An 8,271-nucleotide genomic window follows, 5' to 3' on the forward strand; every position below is an offset into this window, starting at 1 on the left:
ATTTTATTGTTGTCTTTTTTTTATTCTTTGCTTTCGAACGGCGTCGGGGGTTGGGGAGGGGGGGCTGCCCTGCTCGGGCCAACTTTGGGGTAGCAGGAGGGGAAAATCCTGCGGTAAATGCTGACTCACAGAGGCAGAACGACCTCCTTGCTGCGTGCCCGGGAGGGGATGGTCCTTGGGCAGGTGGGAGCGGGGCTGGGGGGGCTGCGGGGTGCCCGCACTGGACGGGGGTGCTGTGGCCATTCGTCTGGAGGGGTGCTCTGGCAACCCTACAGCTCCTTCTTCATCTTTTTCTTTCTCTTTTCCTCCCCCCCAATTCATACAGTGGATTTTTTAAAATGTTATTATTTATTTCTATTTTTCTTTTCTTTTTTTTTTAACGATTAGTTAAGGCCAGATCCACAGCTCCATCATCCCTCCTGTGCAGGGCAGCACAGCCCCTTCTACCTGCATTTTTAAGAGGCTTTCTTTTCAGAGGGCATGAATAGATTTGGTAGTAGCCATCCCTCTGGAATATCTTGTGCTAAGGAAACAATGTGGGCTGGCACAGGGGGGAAGACAGAGCCTTGTATCTTAACCCCTGTTAAGAGGGGAGCTCTTTCTCCCTGAAAGGATGGCATGACCCAACTGCTCTACCTCAGCCCATATTATTAGTGTTTTGAGAATGTGTCTCCTATTGATTCTTGGGCTGCAAGGGGGAAAAATATCCAGCTATCACAAGGGAGGGATGGTGAGGGAGGATGCAGTTCTCTCCGCTGGGCACCAAAGCTGGATTGTTCCTGCAGCACAGCTCCTGGTGACTCAAACACTGGGTTTGTCTGATCTCTGATGCGTGGGTCTGATGCCTCTCTGTAGCTGTCCCAAGAACATTGTGTCTGGCACTGCTGAACTGTTATTGCCTCTGAACACTGTGACTCTGGCCCGCAAGGTAAAATCACTGATCACAGTCCAGTACACCACGGTAGTTCTCAACTTCAAAGTGAAAAAGCTTAGTAACAGCTGGCTGCCTTAGAAAAGAACATAGGGAAATGGTTCTTTCTAGCAAGGGAGATATACTAACTGGCTTTTCCTGTCTCTCAGCTTTGATTTCTCCCCATCTAGTGATTGGTGGCAGCTAAAAACCTCTGTGCAGTGCGGCCTGTTGAAGGGAATCCAGCAGATCAGTGCAAAGTTTGTGGGGGAAGGCTGCAAGAAATATACTGTTAAAAAAACCCAACAAACTCACTCCAAAAAATAACAAGCTTGTTCAAGGAGAAGCGACAGCAAAAAAAAGGGGGCCTGGGTTTTGTGCACACAGGCCCTCAGATTGACAGGGCAGGGGTGCAGTGGGGTGTCCCCCAGCTGCGTGGTGGCAGTGCCACCGTGTGCTCCAGGACAGCAGCACCAGGGGCTGCTGTGGTTTGCTCAGCTCAGGGCTTTCCCACAGCTAAAACCCATCCCAGGGGCTGCTGTGCTGGCCCTGGCTGAAAACAAAACGCTCCTAAAAGGGAAAGTGAAGGAGGCACCTTTCCCACCAGGGAAGCGGCAAATCCCTCTGACTCGCCCTCACACCAATTGAGGGGTGTTGTCACAACACACCCCTTTGGCAGCACACCAGCCCGAAGATAACGGAGGGCATTTGCCTGGCAAGGCCCCTTCAGCTCCTCCCACTGCTGCTTTTGTTGAGTCTAAGATGGGGAAAAAGGCTCCGTGGTCCCCTCCACCCCTCTTGATGTACCAGCGCAGTCAGGCTGTGGAAGGAAGGGTTCCTGTTTGTAGCTTGCCACAACTTGTTGTTGCCTGGTGCCCTGGGGAAGGGCATCTGAAGTGGCCAGCCTTCCCCAAAATGCTGGGGGGAGTGTTTGGCTGGTGTTTCTTAAAGGCAGATGGGTGAGAACTGAAATTCAAAGGCTGTCTGCTGTTCCCTAGTGAGCAAAAGAGGCTTGTGCAACTTTTGGTACTCAAATAGGAGGTGGAAACCTGAGGACTCACCTATTTTTGGCTCTTCAAAGAAATCTGGGCTGTGTTGGGAGGAAAATTGGGGAGCTGCAGAGGTCCTGGTCAGGCTGTGATGCTGCATCCTCTACAAGGGCAGTGTCAGTTGCTTGCTGGCTGCTTTGTGTTTGCTCAGCTGGGACTGGCTCTTCAGAAAAGCTTACTGGGAGCCAGTGTTTCTCCCACTGTCCCCCAAAACCTAAGCTCTGTGCAGCCCAGGCAAGGCTTGCTGCTATCACCTGATGTGCAGGAGATGACATGGCATTAAGACTCCCTCCTGTGCCAAAGCCACAGAGGACTGCAACCACTTCACTTCCTCTGAGGGATTCCCAGGGCTGGTTGCAGCATTTTCATTCACCCTTTGTGCTTTCAAGTGCTCTGCTAAAGCTCTTGTTTCCTTCTAATACCCACAGTCTTTGTGCTAACAGCTTCTTCCCTCCCTCCTGCCAGAGATTCCTGACTACCAAGGACTGCAGGATGCAAGGCAGGCAGCCAGGCTGCAGGCTGGAGGGAAGTTCAGCAAGTTGACTATAGGGATGAGCTGGAAAGCATTGGGATACCTCCTTAAGCTCTTCCCGTGTCCTTGCTTCAGCTCAGAACCCTGCAGATCTGTTGGCAGAGCTGGAGTGGTTTGCTTCCAGCAGCAGTGGAAGCATCTGGTGCTGGGGTGGTTGCAGAGGTGGGTTGAGCTCTTCAAACAGGCTGAAGCATTAATGGCTTGTCCCCAAGTGCTGCAAAGCAAGGTGCTGGTTGCTGCCTTCCAACTGGAGCTTGTAAGAGAAGACAGATTTACAAAGGGCTGCACCCTTTCCTTGGCTGCCCGGCCCTCTGACTAGTGAGGGCTGAATGTAGGTGTCACTGTGGCCCAGTGGGGGCACCGTTTGGGTCTGGAGTTAGCACATGAAGTCAGAAATGTCTGTTTGAACCTGCAGCCTGCAAGTTTCCAGACTGCAGAGCACTGAGATTGCCATGTGTGTTCAGCCAGGTGTGTTCCTCACTCTTAATCCATGAGGCACTTCTGCTTTAAACACTGACAAGGCTGTCTGAGGCTGAGCTGGCTGCCAGGAAGAGTGACCCAGCCAGGAGGCTGAAGAAGGCTGGTCTCACCCAGCCAGCATGTTAGTCCCCAGGGAAGTGGTGGCTGCAGTTGCAGCACATCTCTCCGTGAGGCAGTTCCCTCTCCATGAGGCAGTTCCCTTTCCACATGGAGCTTCTTGCATGACACACCTCAGATGCCCACATTCACAAGGGCTGAGGTTCCCCCTACAGCAACCTGGGGGTCATTGCCAGCATGTCACCACCTGGATGCCAAGAAAAGATGCCCAGGGGAGACCCAGCAGTGACCCAGGGGAGATCTGTGGGAGTGGGACTAGCAGGGATTGCAGCAGTCCTGTGTCAGTTCAGCACCATTTCCTGGTGACGTTCATTCCATAGCTGGCAGGAGCCCTGAATCACAAGGTCTGACTTGTTTTAACACTGGTGTCAACGTGTGCTAGAGACTCATCAAACTTTCTAGTAGAACGTTATTCTGTGCCAGCCTCTGATCAGACTGATCAGGGCATTTTGATGCATCAGCCCTTTCCTGTTACAGATTGAATATGTGTGAGTTCATTATGGAGCCTGCTTACCATAGTCCTGTGGGCTCAGCCAGCTCCAGGCTATGGCATTTGCAGCAGGGGATGGAGAAAAATGACCCACATCTAAACCCAGTGGATTGGGAAGGATTATGTTAGGGGAGTTGTTTTCCTCCCCACACATAATCTGTGTTCAGTTCCTCTGTGCTTGTGTGTGCCTGTTTATGCTTCAGCCTGATCACATGCTCAGCATCCCAGGGTGAGTGAACAGAAACCTGGCAATCCCAGTCCTGAACTGGTTGGCCTGTGGCTCACAGAGGGAAAGGCAGGAATGGTGAACCTGCCCGGGAAAGCTCTGGGTGGAGGGTCAGGCTTTTGGTACGCGAATAGCAAGTTTCCAGTCCCAGTGCTGGTGTGGAGATGTGCTCAATTAGGACTGGAAAGGATTGTGTGGGTCATGAGCTAGGTCTCTGCAGTTGCAGGCAGGTATTTAATAGATGCTCAGGGACCTTTCCCAATTTTATTTCTGTTCTGTGTGTCACCCCTGACCACCAAAAACTTTCTAATACTCTATAATTAATATCACCTTATGAGAAGAGACCAACATCCATAACTCATGTGCTGCAGGAGATAAGCTGGAGAGAAGCATTACCATGGCTCCTGATTTCAGGGACTCAGTTGAGTACAAGTCCCCTGTGATGGCTGGGAAGGGAGTGTCCTTGTGGTTACTGGTGTGATCTTTGGGAAAATCCTGTCAGATTCCAAAACCGGAAGCTATTTTATTCACAAGCATGTCATAAGGACACCCTGGCTAGGCTCCTTCAGTTGCAAACCTATGAACAGACCCTGCCAAGCCTGTTCACATCCAGATCCTACAGGAAGGAAGGGTCATGGCAGTGTTGTTCATAGAGATAACCTCTGGACTTCTCTCCTTGGTGGGAGGTGGGGTGTGTGACTCCTGCAGTCTGCCCCTGTTCCTGGCTGTAGCATTTGTTGTGGGCCAAGGGCATTGCACTTCTGAGCAGGACTGTTCCTTCAGGTGAGCAGTGTCTCAGCTTTGGGTGAGCAACCTGCAGCACTGGCAGGATTCTGTGCCTCTGTTCCTTCCACACTGCAGCCCAGCATGTGCCTTTCCTGGTAGGTCTTTATTCTAGCACAGTCCTTCTCTCTTTCCCAAGGGATCTGGCAGCTTCAGCATTTCTTTAGGGCTGGAATAACTTTATCTGGCAGGAGTCTCTTAATTTAAGTGTCTGAAGTCCTTGGGAGGATGGGAGGTCCTCTACTGGGGGCCTAGTGAGCAAGCTCAGCACAAACATCCCTCTGCATTGGCTCCCCAGGGATGGAGGTACTGTTCTGAGCAAGTGGGTTTGGGCATATCCACATGCACAAGGCTTATGTCCTCCTCCTAGCCCAGGACTGGCCTTACCAGCCAGGGCAGAAGTACCTGTAGTGCCCTGTCTGCTGCAGTAAGCCGGGGTTGAAAGCATCAGCAGTGTCCTGCCTGGTGCCTTCACATGGTGGTGAACTGTAGAACTGTCCATCAGCTTTCTCTCTCCCACCCATCTGAAGTTGTCATTCACTGGCTGAGCAGAGCTATCCAAGAGGGATTATGGGATAATCTGCATAATAATATTGGGGAGTTAGTCAACTCCTGAAGAACATCTGAGCAGCCAGCTATAGGCCGTTAAGTGAATACAAATTAATATGTAATGTAATGAATATATTTTAAATAAATGTCAGGAGTAGGGCTCTGAACACCCATCTGTTGAACTTCTTTCCCAGTGCACCACCTCTCTTCTTTTGGGAAAACATGCTGGAGTTCTTCCCCAGGTGCCCTCTCCCAGCAGTATAAAGCTGTATTTCTTCCTTAAATACTGCATATTTGTGTGCTTGGTGCAGAGGAGGAATCCTGCAAGGGGAGATGCAGCTGCTTCTCTGTGGGAATATCATCTCTTTGAGCTCCTTTCCTGGGCTGTGGTGTGCAGGTACCTCCCTCTCAACCGTCCCTGTGTGGTGTGGGTTGGTTTGTGCAGCTTTCCCAGGGAGCAGCTGGAGCACAAAACCTGGGGGAGTGCAGCTCAGCAGGTTGCAGCCAGTTTGCTTGAACCTGAAGCTGAGTTCCTCTTGCTGCAGGTTGTGGAAAGACATAAGGGTGGCAGACAGGCCAGGGCTCCCTGCCAGTGTGCTTGGGAAGTCCTGCATTGGTTTCACGTGGCTGAGATGGGAAAGGTCTACTTGGCAACCACAGAGGCTTAGAGGCTGCTGTGTCCTGTGTATATTTAGTTTTAAACAAGTTCTGGAGGAGGGGAAGGCTTTTGCTTGAGAAAGCATCCTGTTGCTGGGAGTGCCCTGCAGCTGAATCACCATCAGTGTTTGCTTTGGGTTGTGGTCAGGTGTGCAGAGACAATGTAGATCTGGGGAAGGGGCTGAACGGAGGCAAGGAGCCCTGTCCTGCCTCATCTTCCTGTAGGTGAGATGTGTCGTGTGGGGCAGAGCTAGGGATGGGGCTCAAATCCCAGAGTTTCTGTGTTGGGATTCATCTATAGCATCATGTCATCCTTCTCAAGTTATCTGTTTGCCTCTGCAGTTCTGGGTGCTCAGAGAAGAAACAATTGTCATCTTGTCCCCTGGGTGAAGTGCTTAGGGATTGGCAGAGGAAGGAACCTGGGCCCAGGTTGTCCCTTCAGCTGGGTGCTGAGTGCATGTGTCAGCACCTCATGTCCCCTGGGGTACTGTGCACCCGGGCTGGTTGCACCCTGCTGCAGTGCTTTGCAGTCATGCTTTGGTCTTTGTGGGCATCTGCTGGTCTCCCCAGAGGGTAACTGATGGGATTTCCAGTTAGCAGTGGATTTTTCACACTTCGGATTAACTTCAGTCACACCTACCTACAGTTCTGGTCTGGGAGAAGGGGCTTCACGCAGGGCACGTGTGTCATTGATTTGGGGGAGGCATCTCAAGGCTGGGAGTTTCAGTTCCCACTGTGCAGTTGGGAGAAGGGACTTCACGCAGGGCACGTGTGATTTGGGGGAGGCATCCCAAGGCTGGGAGTTTCAGTTCCCACTGTGCAGGGGAATTTGTAACATCTGTGTTTCTGGGTTTTCATCCTCCTTGACATAGGGTGTTTTATCGACCATGGGAAAAAACTGCCTGTCCAGCTGTAGGAGGGGTTCAGACTGGCATCAGGGAATGCCTCTCGTGAACCAGTTTTGTTTCCATCACAAGTGATGGTGAGGAAAGGAAGAACCTTCTGCACGTAGACCTCACCGAGCTTTGCCGCCTCGCTGAGGCGAAGCTGAGTGTGACCCTCTGGCTGGAGGAACCTGCCACCTCCCCTGCTGTCCCCGTGTCCCACTTTGCTTACACTGGTATCATGTGTGAGCAGTGCCCTGGCCCACACCTTCTGCAGGACCAAGGTGACACATGTGCCTCTTCGCAGAGTCCAGAGGTGACAACTCACAGTACACTGAACCCAATCTTGGTCCCGAGAGCAGGGTGTCCTTGGGATCATCTTTCTCCATGGCTTCTCGTAGCTCTCCAAAGCCTACCAGTGAAAATGAAGGGTTTGTGGCATCTTCCTGGATGCTTTTGCAAGAGGCACTTGCTACCCCAAGCACTCGAATGGTAAATGCAGCCAGGACACACTCTGATCCTCATCCTGGGCCCTGGTAGGAGGACGTGTTCCTGTCCCCTGCTGCTAAGGGCTACTTTCTCCTTGTTTTTTTCTAACCATTGGGTGTCTTGAGTTGGGTATGGAACAGGAGGATTTTCAGAGCTGATGAGGACTCTTTTCTCCACTTCCCAGGATCAGTAGACCAGAGATCAGCATGCATAAAGCAGAAAACAGACTGGCAGGAGCTGTCTGATGGTCTTAAATGGTTATATTGTCCATCCACATGCTGAGGTCCAAGGGGAGAGTGTGAGTGCCACTGGTGTCTCACATTCACTGATCCAAAGGAGCCCTGCTGTCTCCCTTGGCCTGGGGAAAGCATTTCTGGTGGAGATCTGTGTGGAGCCTGCTGACCTACAGGCTGGGGATCTGCCTGGGTGTGCTGAAAGGTGGTTTACTCCCAATTGCAAAGGGCCTGGGAAGTTTGGTGTCCTTGGCAGCTGTGGCCAAGGCTGAACCCTGCCGTGCTGCATCTCCTTGCTGCATGGGCAGCACAGGAAGGCAGCAGCGTGCGGGGGAGAGAGCAGGGAGGGAAAGCAGAGGAGGGGCTCTGTGCACGCCCTGTTTTTGCAAAACCTGTGAGACACAGCTGGATAAGCAGTAGGGCTGACGCAGGCTGGAGAGGGATGTGGGGAGTGAGAAAACAGGGAATGGAGAATGGGCTGCAGCTTCGCATCTGCGTGTGCGAAGGGCGAGGAACCGGCACAGACTTGCAGGGCTTTGTTCTGGGTGGTAGCAGCTTTGCTGCAGGGCAAGGCTGCCTGTGTGGCTTGGGAAGCACGACTTGCCAGCCATGAGAGGCAGGAGAAGAAGGTGGGATGCTTGGGGAGACCCCATTTCTGACCCAAAGCCCAAACTTGTGCCCCGGGGCCCGCTGTGGGGCAGCCTGAGCTGGTTGGCTCTGCAGCAGGGCTGTGTGTGGAGCCTCTCCAGCTGAGCTGGGGCTGACTCATGGCACAGCAGTGACAGCCAAGTCAGGTCAGCCTGGCCTGGAGGGGAAGAGCTGGTCTCTGGGGACAGGAGTGCCGTCAAATCTTCCAGCTTCTCAGGCAAACA

The sequence above is a fragment of the Chaetura pelagica genome, unplaced genomic scaffold (assembly GCF_000747805.2).
Source record: "Chaetura pelagica isolate M959 unplaced genomic scaffold, ChaPel_1.0 scaffold368, whole genome shotgun sequence".
NCBI lineage: Eukaryota > Metazoa > Chordata > Aves > Apodiformes > Apodidae > Chaetura > Chaetura pelagica.